Raw genomic sequence first — 20,937 nt, 5'->3', positions numbered from 1 at the left:
TGAACACTGGTCTGCAGCTTGCACCTCGCTTAGGTGTCACGCCATCTTCCATCCCCTAAACCACCTGATGACAAAGTCATCTCATATACATGTAATCAGAGCTGTGTAACTTCTGTTACATGTGAAACGTCTTTAGTGTTGTTCCTGTTTCAATGTAACTTATGTCTGGTACAAAAATCTAGAGACATATTCCTTTTCCCTGTGTGTTAGATTTGAAAGAAATTCTATGGTAAATTACATGAAACTACAACCTGGTTGATTTTTGTGAAATGAGGGATTAGTGTAGCTGACGCTGAAAATCATATGTTGCTGCTAGATGACAGGCACACACACACACACACACACACACAGACACCTGGCCTGCAAACACAGCACGTCTCCAAAATGATTTTCAAGGTGGTATGATAAGTACGTATTTAACATGTAACACTTGGAAACAAACGCTGTGTGCACCCAATTTTTTTTTTTTTTTACATCACAGTGTTGACTCAGTGATCCATCACACACAGCGGTCTACACCTGGTAGTAAATATCACATGTCTGATATGATCAACTCAGCTCGGTTTGTGACTCCATCTCTCAGAAACAGGTTTATTGCCAAGTAGGTTTTCACTCACAAGGAATTTGCTTTGGTGTTTGGTTCATACAATGAACACATTAAGCAGAAATAAAAGCAAAGTATTGTGAAAGTCAAGAACATAAATATAGAATGGAAAAATTACGATGAAAATTTGAAGAAGACACTAGAATAGTGCGCAAACACTGATCAGGAGATGCACAAAAGTTCACAGCAGAGAATGTGTGCAAAGTACAAGATATGCGTCAGTGTAACCTTCAGAGACAGATGTCTATGGGGGGTATGAGAGTCCGTGTCTGTGGGGGTCCCGGAGCTTTGGTTGTGATTGAATCTGAAAACTCTTTACTACCACACGGATGAGCATCGGTGCCAGCTGAGCTTCAGATCATAGATTCCCGAATGTCCAAATATGTTTACATCATCCCAGTCATCCTCCAGTGTGTCCCAGGCTTTAAGCTACGAAACCACCTAATGGGAATCAGATGGGATACAGGCTTACTTTAAAATTCTGTGAATGTTTTTTAAAAGCATTTCTCTGCCATCCCTCCTCTGTTGATATGAGCTGTAAGTACACAGTCTGACCCTGTGGTTTCACAGATATCGAAGTTTAGCAGCTTAAAATTGTGAGAAACTCTGTGAGGAAAGTACGAGAGGCATAAAATGGAAATTGGAAAGTGTCAGTGTCAGCAGTGGGATCGTATTTACATGCACACACTCGTACAGCACAAATAGCCTGAAGTCGTGTTTTGCCTTGTATCTGTGCTTTCACTCTAAACTGGACAAATATTGCAGTATTTAAGAGCTGCTGAGCTGCTGCAGGTAAAATACTGTGGTTGTACTGGTTTTGCTGGACACCCTACTATTTTGGGTGTCCAACTGTCTGAAAGTAAAAGTACAACCCATTTTTTTGTAACATGTAAGATAGCTGGCAGGAGAAAATATCTGGTTCTTTCATAGAGTACTTCAGTGATTTAGTATTGCAATTTTTGGAGGCCTTACAAGGAGAAATACAAGAATAAATGATGATCAAAATTGGTCAAACTCCAACATCAGTAGCTCCTGCATTTTCTATAATGCAACTTGATGGTATCTTCTTAGTAGATCCTCCCTGTCTGCTAAGTGCCTACATCCTTCAAACTCCCTGCTTTCAGTATCTAATGTAAGCTTTCTGTTAGAAATTATTTTGTCCAAGCCCAGGATGTCTCGTGTATGGACTATTTCTGTGACTTATTTTAATTGTCCTTTTTTTGCAAATCATTGTCCCATCTAGGATAAAAGTTGATCAATGCATCAGTTAGTCAATCATCAGGGTTACTGTCTTAGACTTAACATAGCACCCTAAGATCCCTAGCACTTTTTAAAGCGGACCAAACTGCCTGGACAACGTCACACAGTTACAACAGCTGCTTGTTTGGGGGCGGTATTGCCCAAAACGACCACTGACCAGGAAGAAAAAAGCATGAGGAAGAAGAAAACCCGGCTCATCGATTGGCCAGGACTGAAAGCGGAAATCCATTGTGGGTAGCCACAACCAACTGCGATATATATGTATAGTCCTCTGACCATATATCAATGAGCCTCTGCACCTCCTCACTACTCCATATCTACCCACACGACATTTTCCAACTTTACTTTTCTTACCTCTGCTTCTCCCGGTTCGCGCTGTTGGCTTTATTTTTTTTTCTTCTCAAAATGCACTGTGCTCATTTGTTTGGTCCGCACCAGAATCTAACTATCCGTGGAAGCAGACAAGAGTTCGTTTGAAGCCGACCAAATAGCACCAGTGTGAATGCTTCCGAAGTGACCCATGGGAACATCAGTTTATGAAATTAGTCCAGTATTGAGAGAGGGCACTGCAGCCAGCAGTGGTGAAGCACTCTACAGGCGCTCTGTTTTATATCCAGGTCTTGCTAAATCAGAAGTCTCGGTCTGAACTCTTGCAGATTTTTTCCACATCATTGAAATCCGCTAAATATCAAGCCATGACACTGAAAATCTTTTATGTAAGAGTACGACATGCTTTCTGTACTTTGATATTACTGACACTCCTCGCTTCAACTCTCAAGATTTCAGAAAGAGACTTCTTGTTAGCGAGACGGAGACAAGAAAACAGACAGGAACAAGTGAAAGGTACGGGAAAAGATTTTATTTCTCTGTAGGATCCGTTCCATAATGTTGTAAGACACTCATAAAAACAATCTGCGCCTGTTAGTGGCAAAAACAAACAATTTTAGTAGACGAAAATTGACGGTGGGCACCTGCCTCTAGTGGTTACATTGTAGTCTGTAGGACCAGTTTCAAAGGTGTTGTTCGTAAGAGTCACTTAGACACAAAAACCTGGAAAAATAGTTTCCAGGTTGTAAAATCCTGGAGTTCCCCTTTAAGAGTACTAAACTAAGGATAGACTAAACTAGAGAATATTTAATGTCTTTAAACTAAATTAGTTTACTCATGTACAGTACAAATTTGGAAAGTGAGGAAAACTACAACTCCTAAGGGGCACTGCATTAAGAATAGTCAGTCACCTTAAAATGGCACAAATAGCTAATGGAGATGATGCTTTGTATAATGTGATGCTGTCATTTTCAGATTCTAGGTCAGAGATTCTGGGATAAATTCATTAACTATGATGCATTTTTCTGAGTCTTGTAGTACTAGTAGTCCACTTTTATGTCTGGAATGTCTCATCTACAACAGGCTTGAGACGCGTCCTCATTGAGGACATGGCTCTTTCTTATCCTGAAGCCTCAGCGTTGCCAGGTGTACAATAATTATCATATTTGTACGATAATTTGGCCCTCTGTACGATGTACGATCAATAATCCCAAAAAAGGCCAAATGTACAATAATTTGACCAGTTTTTTTTTTTGTGAGCCCTGAAGACATCTGTTCCCATGTGACATGTTTCCAGCCAATCGCACTTTGCTTAGCATGAGCTACGGGTGACATTTGTCTCTGAAAAATGAGCACGATTGGCTGAATGGTCAGCTGTACCCGCTCCACGAGGCGCTAGGACCCATCAGGAAGTCGAGCGAGAATGAGATTCAAAACAGAAGAAGAAGAAGAAGAAGAGGAAAAACAGAAGCAAGGAAAATGGAAAAAAAAAGTAAACACTAGAGTGACTATATTTAAGCAATATCACACGAGAGGGAGTGATGTACTGTATATCGTCACGGCTGTGATACGGTCATAGGCACGAGGCCACAGGAGTGACGATATACAGTACAACATCACTCGCTCTCGTGATATTGCTTTTATACAATAGTTCAACAACAGCTTAAAGTAAGGAAATGTTAACAAAAGGTGATGAAATAAATTATTTAAGTATGTTATGTAGCTCCGCGAAAACAAACATTTCCCCCAGTCCGCTGCCAGGCAACGCAGCACACACGCCAGGAACTCACAAGCTACTTTGTATTTACATTGATCTGCAGCTGTGTAACTTCGTCCAGTTCGGCTGATGAGACGTTGGCAAACCTGGATGTTGGCACGGCCGGATTCAGCTTCCAAGCTCCCTCATCCTCATCAGTACCTCATCAGATGATCATTGATAATTCCTGACCGTGTTCGCTTAATTTTTACTCCTCTCCAGTTTGTCGAGGTCAGCTGATGTTACACAAACACACCTGGAGGTCTGCATTGAAGAGTCCTGGCTTTCCTTTTCCTCGTCCTCTCCTGACGACCACTCATAATTTAATTCAAATGTAATTTTGGGGAAAATATCCATCTTCTTGGTGTAACGCTAGTGTCAGTTTGCGTCAATGTAGCGAGTGTGACAGCTGGTTAATTAACGGTTGTATTTGTATTTATAACACCTGTGAGCGGAGTGATTTTACTGTTACAAGTCCCAGTGATGTTATAGTCTACTCTCTATCAGCACTCACGGAATGCCTCTCGTCCAATCAAATTACTCGGTCGAAACTAACTGTTGTATAATTGCCTATAGCGCATCAGTAGGATTGTTATTTTGGTTACCTGGCAACGCTGTGAAGCCTCCTTAAGAAATCTGATCCCGTTTAATTCGGTGATGAGAGCCTCTTGTGACCGCATGCCTTTGCTGACATCAACCCCAGCAGGATTTGAACCCTTGACCTTCTGCATGGAGGACGAGTGCTCTAACCTCTACACTAGGGAGGCCTCAGTTTTCTGATTTTTGTAGAGTCCCATATTTGCTTCAGCTCTGATTTGTATCTTTGAATGGTTTCTTCTCAATAGGAACATTCATGGAGGCTCATAGATACTATAGTATTAGAGGCATTGGTATGCTTCAAACAAAGTGCTTGCTGAATGGTTGGACAGGGTCTTAATCCCCCAACCCTCACACCTTTGAGCCCTAACTAGCCATTTCAGTGTCAGAAATCTGGTTGATTTGGGTTGTATCAAACAGTGTGTTTGTTTTTTAAAAACATTGTAAATACGTGTGTTGAACACTGCAGCTTAACGCAATAGTTTGGTTGATCAATCCAGGAGACTTCCATCAGAGCAAGAAAACTCTCCAGTAGCTTTGCCACTTTACTACTCTACTGTGAAAGGGTTGATATGAATCAGAATCAGGATTTAGCTCTGAAATAGTCAAAAGATCAGTGACTACTTCCCTGTTAAAGTATTGATGGGTTTAAAACCATGCATACATACACATGCATACACAAAGTCTGGGGCACACACACACTAAAACACAGACAGACACACTGCTCTGGATGTGTCTCTGTTGATGTTGTCCAATTACAGGCCAGGATCAATGGCCTTGTCATGGTGCTGCAAAAGGTCGCTTATGTGAGTACACACACACACACACACACACACACTCATACACATACTTTACCGCCATCCCCAGCAGTGCGAGGTCAGGACCATCCATCAGGGTTCGTGTAGAGTTTTGTTCAGTGTCAGAGTAAAGATCAGCCATCTCACCACTCGCCAGGCCGACTTCTTAAACGCCCCTAAAAGTGAAGAGTGTTTGCCTACCCCTAAACAGAGACACACACACACACACATAAACACACACAAAACAGAAATAAGAGACAGTAGAGGAGCAGGGGGGAAAGAGGTAAATAAATCAAGTCAAGGTTGTGGCCTCCCTGTGTTTAAAATGACGCCCGTCTGCTGCATGAGGGGAAGAGGTGAAAACTTTTAATGCATATGAGTTGTTTATCATTATGGCCCAGCACCTCTGACACACTCCTGAGTCCCTGTCACACATTCACTGCAACCCTGAACTTAAATAGACATTTCCCAGAGAAGCTGTATGTGAGAATGCAAATGTTGGAATCAGCTGGGTTGGACTTTAAATGGACTGTACTCTGCCGGCCTTCCAGTAAAAAGTCAGTGTAATGTCCGATTGTGAATAGAGGAGGTATTTGTCCAGAGAATTCACAGCGAGCAAGTGAGCGTGTTGATGACATTTCTATTATGCGACTGGCGTGAAACAGGAGGAATTCAAACATCTGAGGGTGAAACAGAAGGGTCAGTTACACAAAGACACCAAACAAAAATGTCTAACTGAGGAGACAATGACTTTAAGAACTTCTCTCGGTAAGGGCCATGATGTATTGTAGACCTGGATACAGCACTGGAGGCGGGATCCCGTTCATTCCTATGAAAGTTGCTCAGTGGTGCATGAAGTGAGACATGTATAGCTGCAGATAAGTTCTGCTTGTAGCGCACATGACACGCTCCTACAAACGGCGCCAACCACAAGTTCAAGACAAACTCACCACCCTGACGGCTATCTGAACCCTGCTACAAAGCTACACTGTAGTAAATACACAAGACCAAATGTAGCAATAATCCACTTTCTAATTGGTATATAATTTATAATTCATAATACACGAAGACATGATTCTCTATATAAGTTACGAGATGTAACCCTTCCCATTACCCATATTCTAACCTTAACTACCTCTATTTTAATGTAAAACTTCATAGTGTAGGTTAGCGATTGCTAAAAAAAAATAGCATTAGCATAAGTAACAAGATGTAGCCCCTCTGTTACCCTTACCCGAACTTTAACTACATCTCCTTTAATGTAATACTTCATAACTTATGTAAGCTAATCGCTAACTTACATAAGCATAAGTAACGAGATGTAGCCTTCCCCTTACCTTTACCCTCTCTTTGAATGTAATACTTCACAGCGTACGTTAGCTAATTGTTCACTTAGCATTAGCATAAGTAACAAGATGAAGCCCTCCTGTTACCTGTACCCTAACTTTAACCACCTCTCATGTAACGTAATAGCCTACTTTAAAGCTAGTGTAGTGGCTAGAGTTGGCTCGGTTGCAGTGCCAACGAACAGTAAAAACAACTGTGTTGCTCCTCTGTCACTGGTTTATTCAATTAAACTGACCATTTCTCTTATCACTGACAAATGGCACTTACAGCTAGCTAATCGCCAACTTAGCAATTTCGCCAGGACTTCAACTTGTGGGCCAAGGGAGAAGGAAGCTGATCGTGGACTGAAGTGTAGGTTTAGGTGGGCAAATCATGTAGCTAGAGGGTGGGTCATGTAACTGCTCCAGCTGCAGTTACACCTACTCTCACAAAGGCAAAAAAGCTAAATTTCCATGGTATAAAATTACCTGGATCTTCCACATTGTGGGCCCTATAAACAATCGCACTTGAGTTACAGCCAATGACCACGGCCTAATGGCCAACTTCTGATGGCCGAACAACCAACTTCCAGTTTAGCGCTCTGCTAACTGTAACTGGGATAAAATGATTTAAGCATGGACCTGGATCTCTGGGCATGCTCCAAAGTTCATATGAGAATACAATATTATAGTGTGTGTGTTTGTGTGTGTTTGGGATCGACAGAGGAGGTGAAAGGAGGTGAAGAGTAATGCTTCAAAATGCCTCTCCAGCTGTGGGTTGGGGAAAATGGAGCTAGCTGTCATTTGCATTTGTAACTCAAGGACAAGAGTAACATTAACTGAGCGTAAGGGATCACTCTGATGGCACACACACAGTCTTGTTTTACTATACAAATGAGGACCCTGTTCTGGCTTTACTCAACCTCTAACATTCAAATGCTGATATCCTGAAGTTTAATAAACTGCAGCTTGAAGCTACACCTGAGCTAAACGTTTGATTAGACAAATATTGATAATACAACAATGACAAAAAGGTGCTATTATGCAAAACATGAATAAATTATGTTTAAAAAACTGTCCCAAAAACATATTTAAAGCCATGTGTGGCCACTTTATGATCAATATGAAGCAAAACAATAATGGGATTGCTCAAAATGAGCCTTTTGTATAAGTGTTGAAATACCCACATTTACCCTTATTTATATTTATTTATATTAAAAGACAAATCATTAACATATTTTTTGTTCACTTGAGAGCACTGACTGAGGTAGAGAGGGTTGTTCTTTAATCACAAGGTTGGCGGTTAAATTCCTGTTTCCTCTGTCCACATGTTGAAGTGTCTGTGAGCAAGATTAATAATATTTACATGATAAATGCAGTTATCTGATTTTTTTTGACACACTCAAATATCAACATTGGTATTGGCCACAAAAAAAATCCTGTATTTTAATTTTAATATTGAACAAATCTGCAAAACTTAATTGTTTTCATTTGTTTTCCAATATTCAGTCCTGGCGACTAAAGCATGAATAATGTTTTTATGCTTATGTTCAACCATCTCTAAGTACTCCGTTAGGGTTAGAGAAAGATTGTAGTCTTGGTTAATATATTGACAAAGTCTAGGCAGTAACCATAGTATTTGTATGGGTGTGGGGGGAACATTCACCCCATAAATCAAATAGGCCTATGTAAAAAAAGAAAGTGTAATGCTACACGGCCATGCACCCCCATCTTAAATGATCATTTGCAAATGTAATCAAGTGGTCTTGTCGTACCCCAACAGAAACCATTGCTTGACTGTTGTGGGTAGGTACAATCAAATCCGTATTGTCTCTATTCCATGATTTTCCAATGTATTACCAAGTGGAAGTTTGAAGTGGAAGTATGCCATAAAAACTCTTAGTGTGTGTGCTTTTTCTGTGCAGCCCTCAATCATATGCTGCTCCCTAAAATGGCACTCAGTCATCAAAACTTTTAGAACTGCTAATCTGAGATTTTTGGTTCAAAATGCTCCAAATTGATCACTTTATCTGTTAAGTTTCTAAAAATGTCTCCTTTCTAATGTCCAACTACAAATCAAATCAGAGACGCATTTTCTGTTTGGAAAAAATGATGCCAGTGAACATAATCCAAGCAGCTATTACGTTTCCTCCAAAACATATTTTTGCTATGAAAATGAGCAGCGTATAAACATGATTTGCACGGGACAGGGTTGCAGTCATTCCCACAAACCTGACTCACCCGAAGATGAAGCAACCAATCACTTCAACACGGAGGTCACCTGGAACATCATTAGCAGTAAAAGAGGAAAACACGTCCTGATATTCTCCCTTTTGTCAGGCCATGTAAACGTTATTTATATCCCACATGATGTACTAAATGTGTCACAAAAAAGGGGCTTGTTATATACAGTGTAGTAGGAGAAACAGGGAACAAACACTAGCTGAGCAAATTGTCTCCCTTTATTCAAAAACACAGGATCAGAGTTCAGTTAAGAAGACGACAGAGATCAAAAGAGATTAAGAGAAACAGAAAGGGAGCTGGAGAGAGCTTAACAAAGTGAACATTAAGAGGTCAGATATTGTATAATTAATCAGAGCTCTGCGAGGAAGCAACTGCTGTGTACCAGTCTCTGAGATGATAAAACATTCACGCACACGCACACTCACACACACACACTCACATCACTTCCTAATAGGTAAAGAGCACAGAGCTTAAATCCAGCATCGTTCCTGCCTCAAGGTTTACTTTGCACCACGGACAATTTAACAGCAATTTGAGCATTCCTGTGATTAATAACAGCGACCAGGGACACGAGTGTGTCTTCGTTTCCTGTGTGTGTGTGTGTGTGTGTGTGTGTGTGTGTGTGTGTGTGTGTGTGTGGTATGAGCAGAGAAAGGCTTAGTCAAGGCTTTTGCTCATGAGAAATGACAATGTCTTGTTTCTCTTGCTTTGCTGACTTACATTTATAGAACTACAACAATTTACACAAAACTGTTCTTAGTTGGAATACAGTAAAGTGATAAATGTAGAAACCAGTTTTCCAGAAGAGGTGTCATCAATTCGGAGTCTTTAATATGTCAGGATACAGCCCGGGAACCGGATGAATCTCTGAGCTCATGTTTTATTTCCTCTGGCAGATACTCTGGTCCCCTTCTGTTTGGACAGATCTGCAGCCGACCAATCACAACCGTTTATCTAACATGGGGTGTGTTTCAGACGATGGTGGACAACTTGCAGAAACTTCGAGCTTTACATAAAATACGTGATGACATTGGGCTCATGCTGTAGACGTGACAGAGAGCAAAAACCTAGTTTAGTAGAGAGGAAGAAAAACTTTTTGATTCGAAACTTTTTGATTAAAGCTTCTGTATGTGACATACAGAGCATTAAGACAGCAGCAAACAGCTATTGGTTGTGTAAAGATGTAGTTGAGTAATGGTGTCCTGAGCTTAAAATGTAGTCACGCTCCTTCTGTTTGCGTTGTAAACTCTGTGGTTTGTTGTGGTAAGCCAGTCCAGTCAGACATGCGTATTACTGCATGTACAATAATACTTCAATTAAATGCCCAGTCCCTTTTACTAGCCCGGTGGGGCTACACATTTTGACGACTAAACACCTGTCTCAGTTAAAGGCCTGGTCTGGTTACCAAGCAGTTATTTATATAGATTTTTTTTTATGTCTAAAACCAGATTGTTGACTACCCACTCAAGCAAACATTAGTTAGTTGTTTAGATTGTGCCTACAAATATAAATATTATAACCTTTGTCAATATGGAAATGCTACACTCTGTTAGCTTGGTTTATTTCATTTTATTGAAACCATGAGCACCAGAGAAGGCCGTATATCGTTCAGATTTACTGGCATAACGAAAAAACAAGTAGTGACTCCCTTCTTCTGTAGCTGTAATAAAGTCAGAGTATGTGCCCATTCCTCAATTACCTGGTAAGTTATTTATATTCCTTTAGTCTGTAAAGGTCCACCGATCCAAAGAATCAAAAGTGTTTTTCATAGAAATTCATCGAAGTTGTGAATATTGTTTTAACAGGATAAAGTGGTGTTGTGTCAGTATGCCGGGTGCAGTAAACAAAGTGTCATAACACAATACATGGCTATACATGTCTCACTTCAATGACACAAATTGATATTTCCCATCTTTGCCGAGCAACAGTTTTGTGTGAAAGGAATTAAAGGCCTGTCCCAAATATAGGCCTGTTGAGTTCAGTGATTTCAGCAAATAATAGCCTGGGCTACTAATTGAGGTTTTACGGTATGTATCCCACTGGCTAGCTTATTTCTGCTGCTTTGCGCTGTACTCATACAGTGGTTACTGATAATATTGGGATGCCGTTGTTACAGACATGTAGCACCCACCCTCAGGTTCCCCCTGGTTGACAACAATATCTCGATCAGCACTGTTGCTATTGTTTATCACTGTTTATGGAGTCAGCACCATTAGCTTCTAGCCGCTGGCTCAGTCACTTTCATGTTGAGAATCGTGTCCAGACAGCTCATAGTCTAAGCTTTGATTTTCCCATAAAGCCTCTTGAGTACTTCAAAGTATGATGGCAGAAATGACAACACTCTTTCACAGACATATTAATACTACAATGTCATCTCTGCATGCTGTGGTCTGTTTATATTCATCAGTTTCTCAGTGCAACATTACATATTTCTTTGCTCTAGTTAGTTGTAGGTCTGTCCAGCTGTGTCCATTTTGAATTTTGGTCTACAGCCTTTGGAAATCAAAGTAAACTGAGAGGTTCAAGGCTAACTTGCCTTTGCGAATGATAATAAAATTAGCTATTGCCCAATTCCTGAGGTCCTGTTTTTTTTTTTTTTTTTTTTTTGTTTATTTATTTATTTTTGTCTATATCTTTGTTTTGTTGTTGGATCATACACAACCCTTCACATCCGCTCCACAACTCATTTCAGCTCCTTCCTTCAGGCCGTAGATACAGGGTCCCTCGGGCAAGAACAAACTTAGTCAAAAAATCATTCATTTCATCTGCCATCATCATCATCAACAACTGACAATGAAATCTTTTAATGTCCTCACTGTATTTATTCTGTATTGATGTTCCATGTTTAAACTGTGTTTTAACTTGTTTTTTTTTATTCTATATACATGTGTGAGCACGTCAAAGATGAATTTCCATTGCTTCCTGCAAGGGACAATAAAGGTTTTCTGATTCTGATTTTACTGATCAGTCTCTAAACCTACATTGAAATGCAACAATTCATGCAAGAATACAGAATGAAGTGCCTTTTTGGGAGATAACACGATGCAGTACCACATACTGTAGGCTACCCTACAAACTACAAAACTCTCTGCGCTCCGATGCCTGACCAACCCTGTCAAGACGGTTGACTATTGGTCATTTGTGCAATTTTGTCTGTCAAAATTCACTTAAGTTGAATTTATGCAAAGGATTTGCACAGATTTACTCTGGCCCTGCAAACTCTTGAAATGAATTGACTTTGTCTCAACGGATACTCAACAACTCAAGAGAAGACTGAACTTTGATCCTTTTGTGAAAACGTAAAACAAGGAAAACATTCTCACTGAACATTTCTCGCTGTATCATCACAACAATGTTGCACAGAAAAAAAAGTAGGGGTAAGCTCTTTATATAAAAGAAATTACACGGCATATGTTAACCTGACCACCTCAGCCACTTTCACCCACCTTAGACAGCACTTCTCACTAATTACTAATGCTGTCTCTGTCTACATTGTACTTCATATTGTGCTTCTCAGGTCTCTAAAAAGGCGGGTAGATTCAATGTAAGAAGTTTGAGTGGGCTGCTGACTAAAATGTTTATTAATCAGTTAAAGCGTGTATGAGCAAAAAGTTTGTATCTCATCTGTCTCGAGACTATTTTTAAGAGACAGGAAATGCAGGTAGAATGTAGGACATCTACAACATCCCCCGACCCACCGACTGTAATAGACTGTAATTTCACAAAAGATAGAGGACTCTCGAGTAAATAGGCTGAACACTTGCAGTGGCTGAGAATATTAACTATCCTTTAATGGAAACCCCACTCTGTAAGTAACTGTTTAAATTGATGATTTCAGCAAGTGCGAACTGCAGCAAAGGTGCAGTTGTGTGTTTGTGTGTGTGTGTGTGTGTGTGTTCCAGCCCTTCTGACAGCAGCATTTTCTTTTGCCCAAAGCGAAAGTCTGTAATGTTTTTTTCACCTCGCCACCTGAGCTGTTTGCCTCTGTAGACATTAGTTTATGATACAGTGATCCTTAATTGTCCACCCAGGTGGGCTATTTATATCCCCAGTACTATAACAACACAGCTGTGGAGTTCGATTAGATACTAACTTTCAGCTGATTAATATTCACTGCAACAAATCAAATGCAAAATAACCTGTGGAAAGTAAATCTTACTGTTGTTTATGGATCAAAACAACATTTATTCATTACCAAGAAGTGTCAAATGTGGTAGCACTTTGCTTACAGTGTTAATTCACATTTTAGGAATCTTTCCTGCTCCATGCCATGTCCAGGAAATCCCAATGTGGTCAAAGGGAACTATACTACTAATTTCTATCGCTGTTTTTCTTTTGTTGGTTTGGGTGTGTCTCTGCTTTCTAAAGGGGCATTGTGGACTTTTCTTTTGCTTTTGTTGTACGTGTTCATTTGTTGGCGACAAAGCCAACATCAAGAGGACTGGATGAGTAATCGGCAGACTGTAATAGGCTTAGACACCTGTCAATCAAGCAAAGTCAGGCCAAACTTTAGATACTACAATAAATCCAAATCATCAAAGATACCATATTTGTTTCACTTATTGACAGCAGTACAACTTGTAGCCTTGCAGTTGCTTTATCAAGGTTTTAAATTTAAAACTATTTGTCTTTGATGTATCTTCCACAATGCAGGTGAATGCAATTTCTTTTGCGGCGTTCAAAGTATTGAAAAATGATGTTCAAACAAGAATTAAGACTTTACAGCTGTGTTACTGGCTCTATTAACCCTTCTCCTCCAACATGGAACTGGTTTTGCTCTGGGTCTTGTTCCTAATTTTGAACCATTTAGCACATTTTGGCCAAAAAAAAAATGGTTCAGAATCCCAGAACTTGGTTCCCAGCTGGAACCAAAAAAATGTCAGGTTTCCTTGACCTGAAATGCAAACCGTGACAACATTAGTGGCCTTGTCATTGTACAGGTTGGGAAAAGGGGAATAGTGTATTGCATGTCTAAGTCTTCTGTGTCTTCTGGACATTTTTATTTGGTCCATGCTTGGTTTTTGGAAAAAAAGAAACAACTATTTAACAACAGACCAAAAGCTCACAGGTAATCAATGCAATCTGCCATTTTGCTACTATTGATTACTTCTGTTGTGCACTGGGCAATGTCCTCAGTTGATGACACATCCTTGATTACAAAGGTTCCTTTCAAAACTGATGGAAACACGGGCTGGTTCACTGGACAGCTGGATAACATCAGTTTCCAAGAAAGATGAATGAAACTAACTATGCTAATGTTAGCATGCTAATATTGATGATGTTTGGCAAGTATGATATTAACCATTTCCACAATCTTAGTTTGTATGTTATTATGCTAACATTTGCTAATTAGCAGTTAACACAAAGCACAGCTGTGAATGATGGGGATGTAATTGGTTTTGTTGGGAACTTTGTGGATCACAATATTGGCAAGAGTGTGCTTCGATGGTGATGCTGGCTGAAATGTTAAGGGATCAGTTAGGCTATTCCAATTCATCCTGAGGGGAACACAGATGTCTGAACGAATATTCTTTGCAATTAATCCAAAGTTGTTGAGACATTTCACTCATGTCACAAACATCAGCTTCATGGTGGTCCAAGAAAAGACGTCAGGGGTTCTCAAAACTCATTACGATACTTTTCTGGCTTCATAAGTAAATATGCGACCTGATCATGGCACTAGATGAAAAGTCAAAAGATTACCAAAGTCCGTATGATTCACTCTCAGGGGAATATGAATTATTAGGAATTATTATACACATGATTATTGTCACATATGTATACTATCAGATATTAATATATACTGTCAACATACTGTACCACAATAGCCAGAATTATAACTATAATATTATTACTTTCATTAATGTTGTTGTAAGCTACTGTCATTACTGTGTGTCCTGCATCTCTCTCTCTGTCTCTTTCTGTCTCTGTCTCTCTTTCTGTCTCTGTCTCTTCCTGAGGTTTCTACCATTTTTTTCCCCTGTTAAAGGGAGTTTTTCCTTATCCGCTGCGAGGGTCCAAAGGACAGAGGGATGTTGTATGCTGTAAAGCCCTGTGAGGCAAACTGTGATTGTGATATTGGGCTTTATAAATAAAATTGATTGATTGAATGAATGTCTGTAGCAAATTCAATGGCAATCCATCCAATATAATTGTTGGAATGTCAACCTTATGGTGGCATTAGTGATAAAGTCCAGGACTGGGATTCAGCCTCTGGGGACCATGAATGTCTGTACAAACTTTTGTGCCAATTTATCTTGTACATAGTGAGATATTTCACTGTATAGGTGAAAACTTTGACCTCATTGGTGTTCTGTACCCAGTCATAAGAAAAGATGTTGGCTTTGTACAATTCTGCAAACCATGGATACTACATGTTCTTATCATTATGTGGCAGATACGTGGAAATTTTACATTTCAACAACATTGTCATTATCTTGTGGTTCAGTTTAGGTCCCAAAAATAGCTTGCTTATGGTTAAGATCATGACTTGGCTTAAAATACCCTCTTTTGCCAACACAATCCCTGGCAGAAAAAGCAGCAATGTCTCAGTAAAAACCAATCGCTCTTGGTGGCACTGTCCTTGCCAATGGGTTGCTAAATAGCCGATGAAAACACACTGATGGGTCGCTACGAAACACACAATTAGAGCCTACAAAGCTACTAGAAACACAGCAGTTACTTGTTAAAACACAAGTGTTTTTGTTGTTTGTTGGTCTCAAACAGTGGTCTGCAGTTTGGCAGCCATCTTGCAGGGCTTTCCCCCTAGGTGACACGCCATCCACCATCCTCTATTCACGGTTTGCTGAAATATATAATGCCAACATTTTCTTTCGATGACTGGGGTGTGGTTGTAGATGACAAGTGAGGGGCTCACCTCAGTTGTCAGGATTTATCCTCTGGAAAACATGAATGTCTGCACAAAATTTCATGGCAATTCATCCATAAGTTGTTGAGTCTGGACCAAAGTGATCAACCGACAGTCCTGCATCAGGTCGGGTACCTGCGGGTACCTGACGGGTAACCTGGGTGTGGCTTTGACATAGACATAATGATGGGTAACGGGTTGGTTGTGGTGCTGAGCTTTATCGGTATGGGCGGTTGCAGGTTTTCAAAAATGGTCCCCTGCAGAACTCTGGACCGACCTGCAGACATGTACGTCCATAAAAAATTCAACAGCAATGTTTATTTCAAGAAAATAAGCTCCCAGTTTCTCCACACATCGTCTAAAAAATTCACTGTGAACAGACTTTACAAGGAAATACTTTCTTCTGAAGAAATAATCGCACTGAAAATTGACTAAGCCACTTCAAATAATCTTGATATGAGTGAACCCTTATATGATCACAAAAGATTTCTGCAACAAAAGTCTGACATCTTATCAGTTTATGTCAATCAACAGCAGCAGATTGTGGTCTGCCAATATTTCTTTCCAATGGCACTTTGAATGAAGTTTTAGAATGTGATCTGCCAGGCCCTTGCAGCACTTCAGAGTGCAATAAAAAATACTGACATAGAAATAATGATAACAGATATTTTGCTGAAGCTGATTCCCGGTTTGAATAAAAAATGCCCAGATCAGGCAACAAAAACAAACTTAATATTGAAAAAGAGAAAGTTTGATTGTGAGAGTGAAGGCAAAGAGGTTAAAAGGTGAGGATTGGACAACGAGACAGCTCTGTCTGGCTGTCTTCCCCTCACCATCCAACACCCCCATCTTTGTTTTATTTTAGCCTTCCTCTATCCTGCAGGCTCTCCGTGTCTGACTCCGGCGCTCACTTTCCCTGTCTTTCCCCACGATGCCGACAGTCTCTGAAGTTCATTTATTCGGATCCTTCTTTTCTCCTCTCTCTCCGTTTGACTCGACTGTCTCTAGTCAGATACCTAACAGGCTTTCTAAGAGTTGCCTGAAAGCGAAAGTACCACTTTTATGTCCTGAGAGGGAGAAAGAGACAGAGATGAGAAGACAGACAAAAGGAGAAACCGATGCCTTGCGGGAGTTTCCTAACATTGCTCAGCAACAGAGTGTCAGGAATATCTTTCGAGAGTAGCGCCTTGCAAAGCCGAGCTGAAATGAAGCAGGAATGTGTGCATTTAGAGTGCATATAGTATAATGCATGTGTGTAATGTTGGGTCGTTTGTAGCTTTGGAACCACATTCTTGTACTCAGACATTGATCTAATTTCTAGTTGTGTCAGTTAACCAAAACAAATGCATTAAAATCAAATATAAATGCATTAAAGACGTTTTCCTGCATGATCACACTTTCAAAATGAAATGTTTCATGAGGATGTCCGACCTTGAGTTTCATCTACTGCTGTCCTTGCTGTCTCTGCTTACCTGTTGACATCACATCTTGTCTTCCGTATCCCATTTCTTAATTCAGGGCTATTGTGTGATTGATGTTTTAAAAGCAGGAGCAGCTCATTGTTTTGCATATATTCATTTTCAGTGATGGAGCACAAGGGTTTGTATTTCCTGCTTGATTTGTATGTAGGGCCCTAATGGACTCAGCCGTGTGTGTGTGTGTGTGTGTGTGTGTGTGTGTGTGTGTGTTTGTAAATCTATATGTAGCTGATTTAGAAATGCCTCCGGTAGCTAATACAGACACTAATGGCTGAAATAATGATTGTTGCAAATGGAACTGCCGAATCCTGTTCTTGTGTAAGGAAAGGAGAAAGACTGGTGCTGTTACTGTCTGTGATGCAGAACACAGAGAGCAGAGTCAGTCATTACAGCTTGATCAATCTTTCATGTATGAATAAGCTGTGTGCATTACAGCTTCATTTACAGCCCACACTATGGGCTCATAGTGTGTAAACAGGAGGTCATATCTTAAGAACAACTTTAGTGGGAGTTAGTGAACAGTTCGCTCTTCTCCTCCAGTTAGGGGGGAGCAGATCCATAACTACTACTGATACTAAGCCTTGTGCTGAATATTGATACTAGTGTCAGTAGAATCAATCCCTAAACTAGAAAAGTGCACTCAGTAGAGTGCGGGTCTCCAGCAGGCGGCCAACAGGGCTGATCACAGTCATTTTAGACAAGTCTGTTCCAGCAGATGCAGCCTTACAGAAGCGTCCCAGAAACTACTACACATACATGCCTCATCTGTTTTTGAAGGAGCCACGGTGTGCTAAGCTGGATTTATACTTGTGCCTACGCTGTAGCCTACTCATGTGGCCTACGCTTATGTGAGCATACCTGTGAAGTGGTGCTTCTGTGTCACTCTGCAGCTACACCTCCAAAACAGTAGTAGGCGGCAGACGTTTCTGTGACGTGCTGTAAAGTTAGTTAATTCAAAACTCTCTGAAAACACATTAATCATGGCTTAACAGCAACAACACAAGTACACAAATCGGCTTCATTATAACTCGCAGTATTCACAGACAAAGCACTTGTCTTTTGCTGGATATATTTTCCCCACTTATACAACATGCTATGTTTTTAGCACAAGCCTATGGTATATTACATTGTATACATTAGCCTAGCGGCTAGTGGACTTTTCCTCCAGGGACAAAAACAACATTTAATGTTAGAAAAAGGTAACGTTACAAAATTCAGCTCCATTACAACTCACAAGGTTCACCAACAAAACAACTGTCATATACTAAACAACTAAACATTTTCCAAACAACTATAACATGCTAATGTTATTAGCAAAAGCCTATAGCATTTTACATTGTGTAAATTAGCCTAGTGAACAGCGGAGATACCCTCTACTCATATGAAATCAGGATAAATCACAAACAAGACTTTGTGGAGACTTTATCGTTTTCACAATTATCTGTGAAAATAAAGTAAATAAAAGACGTATGGTACGGTGTAGGATCTAGACCAACACAGAGCCTACGCTATAGGTACGGTCAATGCAGAAGTATAAATCCGACTTTACACAGAGCAGATCTATTTCTCCTAAAACACATTTCTGAAAATATAAGTACCCCAGTAATTATAACGAGGGGCTGATCGCTGGTGCAGTAGACTTGATTATAGAAAAAAAAAACACACACACACACACACACACACACATACGACCAAACGTATGATGCCCTCAAGGTTTATGCCTGGCAGAGATAAAAATTGGAGGACTGGAGATTCTCTTGGTGTGCATGTCTGCAGCCTTCAGACTGTAAGTTAGAATAATTCACACAATTAACTAATTTGTAATTTACCACTGTAAATCATCTTGTATCATGCAAATAATCATGTAATCAACAGAGAGATACATTCTTAATGTTTGTTAATAAATACTGTTGGTATTGGCTTCAATATTAGTGCTTCTGGCTGCAGCATGACTTGATAACAGATCAAAACAAAATTCTGTGGCACTGCTTCCCTCAGTAACTACAATCAAAAGCTCGGACTAAGTAGTCCACAGCTTGTTCTACTTTGAGCTCACATATTAAACAGCAACATGCAGCTTTTCATACTGCAAAACAGTGAATAAGTAGCACAAAGTATACTGTGTGTTTCTGAGGCCTGTGTGTGATGTCGAGACGCTTTGGGACATATAAGCATACGGTTTGTCACCTGCTACAGTCTAGTAATGGTCTCAGCTGTGTGCGACAAGGTGAGCCTGGTGTCCACAGAGACAAAAAGGCAGAGAAAAACGACAACAAAGGAAACCAGGAAGTTAAATAAACAAATGAGCAGTAGAAACTGAAATGATCAAGTGCCACAGAGCTGTCTGATTCATGGTTAGTCATGGCTTATTGCAGTTACTGTAGCTCAGTGGTTCTCAAATTGTGTGCCATGATACCAATCCAGGTGTGCCGTGGGATTCTGTGATAACCACACATTATTATTGCCAGGGCCGGTTCCAGAAAGTAATGACTAAAGGTGCATCTTAGATCAGAGGGGGTGCACATGCACGTTATTCAACACTAAATTATGCATTTTCCAGTCATTTCAAGTGGGATGATACCAGCCAAGCAAGAATATTTAAGTGTCTTCCAAGTGCTTTATTGCAGCAATATTGTAGCAGAACAAAGAAAATGCTACATTTAGTCTGGGCTACCTCACCCATCAGTCCATCTAGCAACAGATGTTTCTTACCCTTAAAATAAAACATAGAAATTCAAACTAGGAATTCTATCTATAACAATCAGTGCTGTCAGCTCAAAACCATCACTGATTGTTATAGATAGAATTCCTAGTTTGAATTTCTAGTTTTTTATTTTATTTTTTATTTCAAATTTGCACAAACAATATAATGTGGTAGAACATAGAGAAATTCTTAACTTCTTCCTACCCCTTTGAACATGACACATACCATCTAACTTACTCACCAACTAATTTATTGTATTGTTTATATGCCCTATTTTTGTTATTTGTTTTTCTGTGTCTTTTTTTAAACGTTTAGTAAAGTTGAATTAAAAACAAACAAAAAAAAGGTCAGATGAAATAAAAAAAACCTGTGTGATCCATTTCATCCAGCAGAAATCGCCATACCACAGCAAAAAGTGCAGGTTTTATAGAGTCTTATGGCTCCTCTTTACCTAGGTCGTCGGGTGGCCGTGCTTTGGATGAGCCGGGCGCCTGTTCTGGGGCTGGGGGTGAAGGCAGCGGCTCGGGCGGGAGTGAGCAGGACGAGGCTGCCGCTTGCTCCCAGCAGCTAGGCTAACTTCACATTGAGGTCGAGTCTCTGTCTCACCATCGTTACCGTTGTCTGACTTGTTGTTGGTCGAAGAAGAATCTGAAGTACTGGGTTACATAGCACATTCTAACTATCATAACTTTAGCCAGTTATAAAGAACTGCTCTGACATATAATAAATGCTTAATTTCTGAAACGGAATAATGCCAGTACTTCAGATTCTTCTTTCAAACACTGTCGTCACTTTAGCATGATAGTATAAAGCATTATGAATGCTGAATTTATAATGCATTATGTAGCCACTTATAATACTTTATAAACCTTGTTATAAGTTGTCATACATGATTATAAACATTTATAACTACGTTTATAAAGCCTTATAAATGCGTTATAATGTCTTTATGAATGTGCTCATAATGCACCCTCAAG

General features: G+C 39.9%; 1 protein-coding gene across 2 annotated transcripts in view; it reads left to right on the top strand.

Moving 5' to 3' along the window:
* LOC126399224 (exostosin-1) overlaps window positions 1-20,937 on the top strand; it is a 388,340-nt gene that overhangs the window by 34,813 nt on the left and 332,590 nt on the right. The gene's annotated exons all lie outside the window — the stretch shown is intronic.

The sequence above is a fragment of the Epinephelus moara genome, chromosome 12 (assembly GCF_006386435.1).
Source record: "Epinephelus moara isolate mb chromosome 12, YSFRI_EMoa_1.0, whole genome shotgun sequence".
NCBI classification, from domain to species: Eukaryota; Metazoa; Chordata; class Actinopteri; order Perciformes; family Serranidae; genus Epinephelus; species Epinephelus moara.
The sequence above is the reverse complement of the archived record's forward strand: the minus strand, read 5'-3'. Positions and strand labels throughout refer to the sequence as shown.